The sequence below is a fragment of the Herpailurus yagouaroundi genome, unplaced genomic scaffold (assembly GCF_014898765.1).
Source record: "Herpailurus yagouaroundi ecotype Mexico unplaced genomic scaffold, PumYag 29, whole genome shotgun sequence".
Lineage (NCBI taxonomy): Eukaryota > Metazoa > Chordata > Mammalia > Carnivora > Felidae > Herpailurus > Herpailurus yagouaroundi.
This window is the reverse complement of record NW_024412377.1, coordinates 32,317,534-32,329,462: the sequence shown is the minus strand read 5'-3', so window position 1 is coordinate 32,329,462 and position 11,929 is coordinate 32,317,534. Positions and strand designations below refer to the sequence as shown.

The 11,929-nt window shown below is 41.6% G+C and overlaps 1 long non-coding RNA gene across 1 annotated transcript; it reads right to left on the bottom strand.

Annotated features, from left to right (window-relative positions):
- Positions 1 to 6,344: 6,344 nt before the first annotated feature.
- On the bottom strand, positions 6,345 to 11,262 carry LOC121040950 (uncharacterized). The gene is made up of 3 exons (XR_005795507.1): positions 11,177 to 11,262; positions 7,836 to 7,931; positions 6,345 to 6,704 (listed from the first exon to the last, which is right to left on the bottom strand). It is a non-coding gene; the product is annotated as an uncharacterized LOC121040950 (long non-coding RNA).
- Between the last annotated feature and the right edge of the window lie 667 nt (positions 11,263 to 11,929).

Sequence of the window (11,929 nt, the reverse complement as noted above, 5' to 3'; positions counted from 1 at the left end):
CGCTAGAAACATGGGGGTGCATGTGTCCCTTCAAAACAGCACACCTGGAACCCTTGGATAAATGCCTAGTAGTGCAATTGCTGGGTCATAGGGTAGTTCTCTTTTTAGTTTTTTGAAGAACCTCCATACTGTTTTCCAGAGTGGCTGCACCAGCTTGCACGGCCACCAACAATGCAAAAGAGATCCTCTTACTCTGCATCCTCGCCAACACCTGTTGTTGCCTGAGTTGCTAATGTTAGCCATTCTGACAGGGTAAGGTGGTATCTCATTGTGGTTTGATTTGTATTTCCCTGGTGATGAGTGATGTTGAGCATTTTTTCACATGTTGGTTGGCCATCTGGATGTCTTCTTTGGAGAAGTGTCTTTTGCCCATTTCTTCACTGGACTAATTGTTTTTTGGGTGTTGAGTTTGATAAGTTCTTTATAGATTCTGGATACTAACCCTTTATCAGATATGTCATTTGCAAATATCTTCTCCCATTCTGTCGGTTGCCTTTTAGTTTTGCTGATTGTTTTCTTCACTGTGCAGAAGCTTTTTATTTTGATGAGGTTCCTTCCAGTAGTTCATTTTTGCTTTTATTTCCCTTGCCTCCGGAGACGTGTTGAGTAAGAAATTTCTGCGGGCAAGGTCAAAGAGGTTTTTGCCTGCTTTCTCCTGGAGGATTTTGATGGCTTCCTGTCTTACATTGAGGTCTTTCATCCATTTTGAGTTTATTTTTGTGTATGGTGTCAGAAAGTGGTCCAGGTTCATTCTTCTGCATGTTGCTGTCCAGTTTTCCCAGCACCACGTGCTGAAGAGACTGTCTTTATTCCATTGGATATTCTTTCCTGCTTTGTCAAAGATGAGTTGGCCATACGTTTGTGGGTCCATTTCTGGGTTCTGTATTCTGTTCCATTGATCTGAGTGTCTGTTCTTGTGCCAAGGTTTTGGATTTTAAAAACACCTATTCAATCAGCAGATATTTATTGCATACCTACTGTGTGTCAGGCATTGTTTTAGGAATTTGAGGCCTGTCAATAAAGATTTCTCCCCTTGTGGAGCTTTGATTCCAGCAGAGACACTAAACAAGAGACAGAATAAATAAATACATTGTGTAGTACTGATAAAATGTAGTAAGTATAATGGGAAAAACAGTACAACACAGGAAAAGGCTTTGAGAAAGAGAGGTCCAGATGGGAGAGGGAAGATGATGTTTGAGGAAATACCAGGAGGAGGTTGGAAGTTATCCATTCAGATTATGTTGGGGAAAAGGTCTTAGTGCAAAGGCCCTGAGCTGCCTGGCACTTGGGAGGAGCAGGCAGGTGGCCAGGCCAGTGTGGCTGGAGCAGAGCAGGTGGGCTGTATGCTCAAGATGATAATGATATGTGTGTGTGTGTGTGTGTGTGTGTGTGTGTGTGTGTGCACACATGCACATGTCTACCTGTTTGTCTGCCTGGGTGTCTGTATGGAGGGCTGCCTATTTTAGATTTTTATATATACCTTTCAAAAGTTAATTATGGAGTAGAGAACCATTGTTTAAAGCTCTAGTTTTCCTTGGCTCCTGCTTTCTTGAGAATTAGTTTCAGGGATAAGTTATATTAATCTGTATAATTTTATAAACTGTAAAAACTTACTTTTAAAGTGATGTAAATTGTGTATAGGCAGGAACTGAATAGTCAAGTGAAAGATGTTTCACTAAGGTGACCTGCAACTGAAAATTTTGCTCTGTGCTTGCAATGTAGGCCAGCAAGGGTTTAAGTGAGCACTTGGCCTCTGTAACACCCTTGCCTTCCATGAAAGAGTTGCATCTGCCTCGGCAAAATGAGGAGTCACTTGGTAGAGCCTCAGCTTCCAGTCAGGTTCGACCACCTTCGGTGGTGGGGTTGTCCTTTTGTCCAGAGGAAGCTATTGCCCGAGCCAGGGAGTATCTCTGCCTTCTCTGGGTGCTGGGCCATCTGGAGAATAGTGCTCTGTTGAACAGTATGTAAACGCTCCACAGGACACTGGACCAGCAACTTCAGCATCACCTGGAAACTTGATAAAAGTGTAAATGCTCAGGTCTAGGGCTGAGGGGTGGTGGGTAAGCCCTAGAGTGTTCGTAAATGAGTGTCGCCTCTGGAACAGGTGTTCTCAACCCTGGCTGTACATTAGAATTCCTGCGGAATTTAAAATAACAAAATGAAATGAACAACCAATGCCATGGCCCCTGTACCAGGGAGTCTAATTTAATTAGTCTCGGGATGGGCCAGGGGCAAAGTGTCTGTATTTTGTAGCTGTCCCTGAGTGATTCTAAGGTGTGGAATCACTGGTAGAATGGATTTCTCAAACCTCAGTACTGCTGACATTTTGAACTGGATAATGCTTTGTTGTGGGGGCCGTTCTGTGCATCGTAGGGTGTTTATCAGCATCCCTAGTCTTTATTTACTAGATTTCCATAGAACTCCTGCTCCCATTTATGGCAACCAAAAATATTTCCAGATACTGTCAAGTGTTCCCTGGGTGGCAAAATTGTCCCAGTCAAGAACAGTTGCTTTACAGAGCAGTTCTCAAAGTTTACTACACTGCCCAGTGTAATTATAATGCTAAGCACATGTATAATTTTAAAGCTTTTACTTACATTAAAATAAGCAAAATAAAACAGGTGAAACTAGTGTTAACAGTATAGTCAGTCTAGCCCAGTATATCCCAAATAGTATTTTAACATGCATTCAATATAAAAAAATATTAATAGGGTATTTTTACTTTCTTCAAGTCTTTGAAATCTGGTGTGTGATTCACAGTTACAGCATATTTTCAGACAGACTACACCTTGAGTCTTCTGTAGCCACATGTGGCCCAGTGTCTGCTGTATTGGGGTTCAGTGGGCATCAGAATCACCCTGAAGGCTGATTAAAATATAGATTGCTGGGTGACACTCCCAGGGTTTCTGATTCAGCAGGTCTGGGTTGGGGCCTGAGAATTTGCATTTCCTAATAAGCTTATAGGTAATGCTGAAGCCGCTGATCTGGTGACTACACTTTGAAAACCACTACTCCCTAACTGACTGATTAAACCCTAGTACCTTTTTTACTCAAAAATACGGTTTGTGGACCAGCAGCAGACCTAGTAAGGTCTGTAAGAAATGTATAATCCCAGGTCCCACTGCTGACGCATTAGACTGGAACCTGTGTTTTAACCAGAATGTACATGAAAGTGGGAACATGAGACTTCCTTGAATAGAGCCCCCTTGTGAGTCTCTATTATAGGGGCCTGTTTGCTTACTTCTTAGAGCTTTCTCAGTTCTTGTTCTCTGTTTTTTTCTGTTTAACTAAAAAATTCTGGCTTCCCCACCTGTAACCGTTCTCTTTCCAGGCCTAGTATGTCTTACACATAATAGGCACCTAAATATCTATGAAATTAATGAGCCTCTGAAAGGAGAGAAGGCTGGGGACGGTGATTAAGTATATTCTTTGGGTTTAGAAATTCAAATAAAAATGTGTTTGGAGATGAGTTGAACACTGGGATTCAGAAGCTGATTGTGTGGCCCCTGCTGGCCTGGCAGGTGGAGTGGTCCTTCCTGTGCACTTCACCTGTGCACTCAGGGAGCACGAGTGACTCACCTTGAAAGAATTGCCTGTGGGAAGTTGGTCAGATTCCTCTTCCTGGCAAGGCGGAGCCACATTCTTTTCCTTTTAGAGCAATGGCAGTGTTCTACCTGGTTGTGACGTCACACAGCACCCAGGATGCCCTTCCTCAGGGCTGTGAGTGCCGCTCAAGTGTTAGTGGCCACACAGGCTTCTTCACACTTCCACAGCCAGGTGGCATTCCAGAGGCATGGCGTTCGAACTGACTCAGTTCTAAGTCACCAGAGGCACGATTACACAGTGGAAATTTGGTTTCCAAAGGGAATTACTGATGTTACAATGCCTGGCTAAAATACAGTGTTTGTCACATATAAAAATAGTCTCTTGACTCGTAGATAAGTTTCATTTTTTCCCTTATGCTTTTAATAACAGAAAATAGTTTCTCCACACCTCTTTGGGAAAAGACCGTAAACCTTTTTATTTATTTTTTTATTTTCTGTTGAGATTTAGTGCTAAGTGTGAAGTAACCAATGGATTTGTTAACTATGTATCTTAATCTTCACAAAGAGCTTGTGTGTAGACAGATGGAAAGATGAAGTAATTCAGTGGTTACTTTCAGAGGAGGGCAAAATTAAAAAAAAAAGCAGAAGTGAACAACAGTTTCATAATATTCTTTGCAATCTGCTTCACTGCTCTTTTTTTTAAATCTCAGCTGCCTTCTCATCATGCCAGGCTTTTGACAAAATTGAGACGATATAAGAGTGGAATGTGTATTCTATGTTTGTTTTACAGGAAGACTTAAATGAGAAACAGTGGCATTGACCAAATAAATAAGCTTGATTCTTGTCAGGCAACGGTTGCCCAGGTGTGGCAGCAGGACAGGCCTGGTGTAGGTAACACCACTGGCTGACATGACCCCCGTCTTTGTTAAGTTCACTCTCCTGGAGTTGTGTTACCGCATTTTCTGGTTAAAGGGTATATACTTGTAAGCACATGTAATTTGTTGTTGTTAATTTTAAGCTATTTCTGTCTTAAATCTGAAAAGGGGTCAGTGGAGGGGAGCTCAGTGCCATATAATCACTGAAACATAGTGAATGCGTCATGGTTGCCATAGGGAGGCTTGTCCATGATGATGATGAAAATAACTGCTTAATATATGAAAACTATATTAGGAAGTGGGAAAGGGTAGGTGAGTTTTGCTCTAATTCACTCAGTGAATTTGACAGGTTTGGAAATAGGCCATTGCTCCAGACTTCCTCATGGTTTAGTGTGGATGTCTTTGCTTTATGAGCTTCTGATAAAAATTGCCTGATGCGTCTCTAATGATTAGAAGATGATAATTCTGCCCCAGTGCCTTTGGCTCTGATAACCACAGTTTAGCCACTCATCTAGGGGAAACACCTCTGCTCTGATTCCTTGGGTAAGTGTGCAATTTTGTCACCATGTCATGCTGATCTACTGTACTTAATCAGTGAAAATAAAAGTCTTGTTATCCAGTGGTGAGGTAGTTTCAAGAATGGGTACTGGGGACACCTGGCCGGTTCAATCAGTAGAGTGTTCAACTTTTGATCTTGGGGTCGTGAATTTGAGCCCCGCGCTGGGCGTAGAGTTTACTTATTAAAAAAAAGAATGGGGTGCTGTACTAAGGGCTGGTGGTTATATGGGCTGGTGGTTATGTCGGGGAAACAGAAAATGAAAATAAAGGGAACCCTGTACAATCACAAAGCAGGAAGGTCAGCACACTGGTTACAAAGGGTGTCAGGAGAGGAGAAACACAGACTAAATTGATACAAGGGCTGAAAATGAAAATGCTGGTAGTGTTTAGCAGAAAAGTTACGGTAAAGGAAGTCTTATTTGAAATTGCGCTGCCTCTATACTTTATCTCATTCGTCCCCCTGGTAATCCTTCACAACACATTGCACAGATGCGCTTCCCATAATTAGGTGAGGAAGGTGAGGCCTGAGATACTTAGTGACAGAACTGACTCTCTGGCTCACGCAGAGAACCAGAACTTTGATTTTGAATTTTCTTTGAAAGCTCCTCTGGGACCTCTTCTGGCTGTGTGCTTGTTATGTGTAGTTGTTAGCATTTGTGAGCATTTCACAACCATTTGCAAGAAAGCACTCTATCTAGGAGGAGAGCTGTGATGTGCAACGTCTGTCCCTGTCCTTTAAAAAAGGGACAATCGACCAACTTCTGATTTAGGTCTTAGGTGTCTTTCATCTAAAATTTTCAGTTCACAGCGTTCATTTTGAAGTAAAATAGGCAAGATTGCTTCATGTAAGTACTCTGCAATTTAACTGCTTTGTGAATTCGTCCTCTGGATCTATTGATGTCTTTTTAACCCTTTGGTGTCTGGCAACCACAGTCATTTAAAAAATATTTTTTATTTTTAAAAATTTTTTTAAGTTTATTTATTTTTGAGAGAGAGAGAGAGGAGGGGAGGGACAGAGAGAGAGGGAGACACAGAACTTAGGCTCCAGGCTCTAAGCTGTCAGCACAGAGCCTGATGCAGGGCTTGAACCACAAACTGTGAGATCATGACCTGAGCTGGTCGGAGGCTCAACCGACTGAACCACCCAGGTGCCCCAAAATATATTTCTTTTATTAATAAAATAGTTACCATTACTTACTAGTCAGTTTTAAAGATATTTTACAGGTGATAAAGAACCCTCATGGTTTCTTGTTGAAGCAGATAAGTTGGAAAGAAGATCATGTGTGTTTAAGCTGAAATTAATCTGTAATCAAGTGAGAGAAAAATAGACAATATTATGTTCAAGTGTTTGAAGTGCGTGTCATTGTTTGCTAAGAAAATATAAATATTTTTGAAACTTTTGTAAAATGGTTTGATCTCTAGATTGTACATTTTTATTACAAACATTTTTTTCTCTGGTTATTAGTAGTGGGGGAGATGTTTATAAGGCTAAATGTACAGAGATTCAACCACATTGGAAAAATAAAGACAAGAACAAATAGCAAGAAATCCTTAGCACATGCTGACTCGCTTGGACACAGTCTGCCCAGTTGACCTGTGACATTCACCATGGGTCATCCCCCTTCAGTCAGCCTTCAAGGTAAAACCTGTATCCCATTTCCCATTCTCTTGTCGGCACAGGCGTATTTTAAATCGACTGATGCTTTCAGCCTGATGTTTTCAGCACCTGTAGGGATAATAGAATCTGGAGGTTTACCACCCTCAAACTAAAGCAGTATTTTATAATTGGATTGAAGGGTTTATTTGATTGTATTCTCTAAGTAGCTAAGTCTGAATCTAACCTGGTTATGGAGCTCATGGGTCTAGTTCTCTGAGGGAAGTACAAGAGGACCATCCAGCAGGTTGTGACTCCCAGGTAAGAAATTTACTGATGTCATCCACTGTCTGTGTGTAGCTGTGACCACCACTGGAGAGTCTTTATGTGGTAGTTACAATTCGAGTACGTAGATGGCCTGCTAAGGTTGTTTTGTCATGGATATTTTACGTAAACATAATGAACATAAAATCTGATACCTGGTCCACGTAATGTTCTTCCCATGGCCACACCTTCCAGGACTCTGATATAGCACAGCTTTAGAAAGATATAGTTGCCAGAGTAGGTCTTTAAGCGACTCATTCTATTTGCTCATGTTTGAGGATAAAAGTTCAAAGAATTTTCAAGTAGGAGAAATTTGTTGATTGTAAAGTGATGAAGAAAAATAATTTATTGTATTGGAAGTCCCAAATCTTTGCTTCTCAAATATTTTGGTAGGCCGTGTTGCATATAGTATCAATTCAGTCTCATGTTTTACGTGAATTGCCAGGAGGGAGGGAGCTACTTGACTGGGAAATATTTGCTGTGAGTCATTCATGGTGTTGGGAGTGGTATAGAGGTGCTGTTCTGTATGATGAACCTGGTGTTGGGAGATAGAGTTTTGAGTGTTCTGTTCTGGATGCCCCGTATTCCATTTCACAGTGCAGAGTTTCCCCAAATTAACAAAATTATAAAGGATCACTTGGGGTGCTTTTTACATTTGTGGGCCTCCCCCAGAGAGCTGAATCAGAATTCCCATTGGTATGATCTGGGAATATGTATTTTTTACAAGAACCTTAGATTATTCTTCTGATCATGCAAATTTAGGAACTTCTACATTGGTGGCTACTGTAAGAATCCTCCTGGCTCTTGAAGTTACTTGGCTCTTTAAAAACACCTTCATCATATTTTAATCCTTCTGAATACATCTATCCCAGTTTGTCCTTAAAGAGGGGGCAGAGCAAATATTGCTACCTTCATTTTACAGATATGATGTCAACTTACCTGAGTCAACAACTCTTAAGGTTTAGGTGATAAGAAGAGCAATCAAAGCTTTTGGAATGGTGAGGGCTGGTTAGCTGCTCCCCCATAGCTGCATGTCTAGGAGTAATGAGAACATGTCAGATAATAGTCTGTGACATACATGGACATCTGTTAGACATTTATTAGAGAAGCAGGCACAAAATATAATTCTAATGAAGCACCAGTGCACTATTATTTGAGGTTTCTTAACCGCACTTCATAAGGCAAATTCTCATTGAAGCACACATGGCAACATTTAAAGTTGGATTCTGTGTCCTCCTGAACTGTTGGCTAGACACTGACTGATGAGTGACAAGGGCATCAGTGTTGTCTCTAAGGAACTTGGGGTGTAGGCTTCAGTGGGTTCTTATATCCCATTCAGGCAATGGTGGAGAGTATTTCTAAAACATTTTAGCCAATCCACATTTTTTGAACACTATTAATTTCAACAGTCAGATTGCCTAGTTCTAATAGTATGTATGCTAATTAAAAAGTCAATAGAAAACCCCTTTATGATTTTTCAAACTGTGTTGTTTCTGTGCCTGGACCACCTTTATTTTATTTTACTGGCTAAGTCCTATTCATTCTTTAACACCATCTCTTCTGGGAAGTATTTCCTGGTTCTGTAGGACTTTGCTGCTCAAAGTCTAGTCCATGGGCCAGCATCATTGCCATGGGGGCTTGTTAGAAATGCAGATTATCAGTCCCACTCAAGACATGATGACTCAGAATCTTCATTTTGACAAGATTTCTGGTGATTTGCAAACACAATAAAGTTTGAGAAACACTATGCTAGATATTAGGTGCTCCTCATCTGTGCCTCCTAGTATATCATAAAAGTGTGATCGTGGTTCTGTCAGAACACTTACCACACAAATATATAACTAATATATTTTTGCCTATTCTTCTAGGTTGGTCCCATGTCTTACTCATTTCTGCACTGCTTTAACCTGGAATATATTGGCTGCTTCATTCATGTTGCCCATGACAAAACTAGTTGTTTAAATCTAAATGGAGGTTTCTCAGACTTCCAGCTGGCTTATGTGTCCTCACACACTCAAAGTCAGAATGAGTAGAAGACATTCAAACTCAAAGTCAGAATGAGTAGAAGACAGATACTGGCCAGATTTCTAGGGCTATTGGTGAGAAAGAAGTGGTTCTTGGACAGAGGAACCATAGCATAGTGATATGATGGGAAATTCATGAGGGGTGGATTTGGTCTCTAGATATGTGAATGGTCATAGGGAGAGTCACTTTAGGTGACCAGGTGTGCCAGGGGTTCTGAATACATTTCTATTCCAACACAGGTGAGAGATTAGGCAGACTTCCAGCAGTAAGAACAACTAATTATAACAGAAGTTTTCTTTGGGACTCCTCCCTTAACTATATAAATCTGCTACAACTCACACCCTATCTTTTTTTTTTTTTTTTTTAGACTCACTGAGATAAATGGTAGGTTTAATGTCTGGTGTTTTGAGTGGGGAAAGAGAGCACTGAGAGATAATAGGTACCAAGAGCACATCCTGAGATCGGAATCAAGTGTTTGGAATGGGTGGATAGATTCAGATATTTAATCTGGCATGTTAGGTCTAGGTGTCTAGAAAATAGTAGGGTAGCAAAGAGCAGAGGTCCTATCAGAGTGAGGGCTGGTCTAAATCCAGGGCTCCAGGCACTTAACAACTGGACAGTACTTGTTCTGCATCTTTCTCTCTCAACCAAGTCTCTTTTGGGGCGGGCACTGTTAAACTAAGGTGTAATGGTGGCTAAAAGTGGAAGGAGGGTTTCAGGTTACCATGGAAGTACAAAACAGTTTAGTAATGACCCAGAATCCAGTGAATAGAGGGGGAATAATATCCAACCTATATTTAAGAAGAAAATGTTTTTCTTCCTTTAGGAGGTTCATAGGGGCAGTGAACACCAATCTGGGGTGGGAGTAGGGAGTAATATTTACAGAGGGGAAGGGATTTCAGAGCTAGTCCAAGCTTTTCGCCTAAGGCGGGGGACTTAAAATAGAATACCTAGGGAAGCCAGCAGGTGATGTACAAACTGAAGCTGGGATGGAGGAGATGGTGATGTAATGAAGAACAAGTGCCCTGGTTAAAGAGTCAGCTTTAACTGGTAGTGTCATGTGGGTATCTGGACCCGAAATTTTGCAAATACAGAAACAAGCATCTGTCTTTTTATTTTTTATTTTTTAAATTTATTTTATTTAAAAAAATTTTTAATGTTTATTTATTTCTGAGACAGAGCATGAGTGGGGGAGGGGCAGAGTGAGAGGGAGACACAGAATCAGAAACAGGCTGCGGGCTCTGAGCTGTCAGCACAGAGCCCGACGTGGGGCTTGAACTCACAGACTGCGAGATCATGACCTGAGCTGAAGTCAGTTGCTCAACCGACTGAGCTACACAGGCGCCCCAGGCATCTGTCTTTTTAAGTGAAACATCCCCATTTTCGGCAACTAATTTCCAAGGTGGAGTCAGTTTCATGGGTGCCAGTTTGTGATATCTAGCCTCAGAAAACTTTTTGCCTACAAGTACTGCAGGATTCTTGTCTCCTGGGTACTTTGGGGTCTCTTTGTGTCTATCTATCTATCTATCTATCTATCTAATGTGTTTTTTTTTTTTTTTTGAGAGACAGAAGGCAAGTGGGGAAAGGACATAGAGAGAGGGAGACACAGAATCTGAAGCAGGCTCCAGGCTCTGAGCTGTCAGCACAGAGCCTGATGCAGGGCTTGAACCCACAAACCACAAGATCATGACCTGAGCCGAAGTCAGACGCTTAACTGACTGAGCCACCCAGGTGCCCCTCTTTGTGTCTTTTTAAATATCACAAAGACTGGGGTAGAAACCAAAGGGAAACAGGAAGCTGGTTAGATAGGGCTTGTCTTTGAAATGAAATCAATTAATCACCTCCTTCTAACCACTTTCTAACTCACCAAAATAAAAAGCAAGCAAGCATAAGTGAAACCAAATGAAAGGCAAAAATAACTGCCCCAAACCTCAACTTCTCCCTCAGAGTCTCCAAGGATAGCATCAGTCACCTACTAAGTTATTCAACTAAAAAATCTGGCAGTGTTTTTTTGACTCTTTTTTTTTTTTTTTCAACGTTTATTTATTTTTGGGACAGAGAGAGACAGAACATGAACGGGGGAGGAGCAGAGAGAGAGGGAGACACAGAATCGGAAACAGGCTCCAGGCTCTGAGCCATCAGCCCAGAGCCCGACGCGGGGCTCGAACTCACGGACCGCGAGATCGTGACCTGGCTGAAGTCGGACGCTTAACCGACTGCGCCACCCAGGCGCCCCTCTTTTTTTTTTTTTTTACCTCAATCTTCACATCTTATGATGATTCAGGGCCAATAAATTTCACCTTTTAAACCTCTGCAGTTCATCTCCTTCCCTCTCCATCCCTGTCACCATTGTTTTACATCAGATTCTGTTGTATTTTACCTGGATTATTCTTTTTTTTTAAATTTTTTTTTTAACGTTTATTTATTTTTGAGACAGAGAGAGACACAGCATGAATGGGGGAGGGGCAGAGAGAGAGGGAGACACAGAATCGGAAGCAGGCTCCAGGCTCTGAGCCATCAGCCCATAGCCTGACGCGGGGCTCGAACTCGCGGACCGCGAGATCGTGAGCTGAGCTGAAGTCCGACGCTCAACCGACTGAGCCACCCAGGCGCCCCAACCTGGAGTATTCTAAAAGCTTCCTTTTTGGCTGGCATTCCTAACTGATTTCATGAGGAAACAACACAAACAGACTCTACGTTTTTTTACAGGACTAGGTCTTGGCAAGGGTCTGTGTCTGAACCTACAGTTAGGGGTCAGCAGATCGTCTTCACCTGGGGTGAGTGTTGCAAGAGGCCAGAATATTTTCAGCCATGGGTGGGTCTACTGGAGTCATTCCCAGTTCCAGAATTAGAACAATGTAGCACACAGGTCAGTGCTGTCTGGGAAATCTCTTTTTCCCCTTCCAAGTTTAATGTGTTAGCACTTATATATATCCATGTTTTTATGAAAGTAGGGTCATTAATTAGGCAAATTTCTGAAAAATGTGCAATAGTGAGATAAAGTGGAT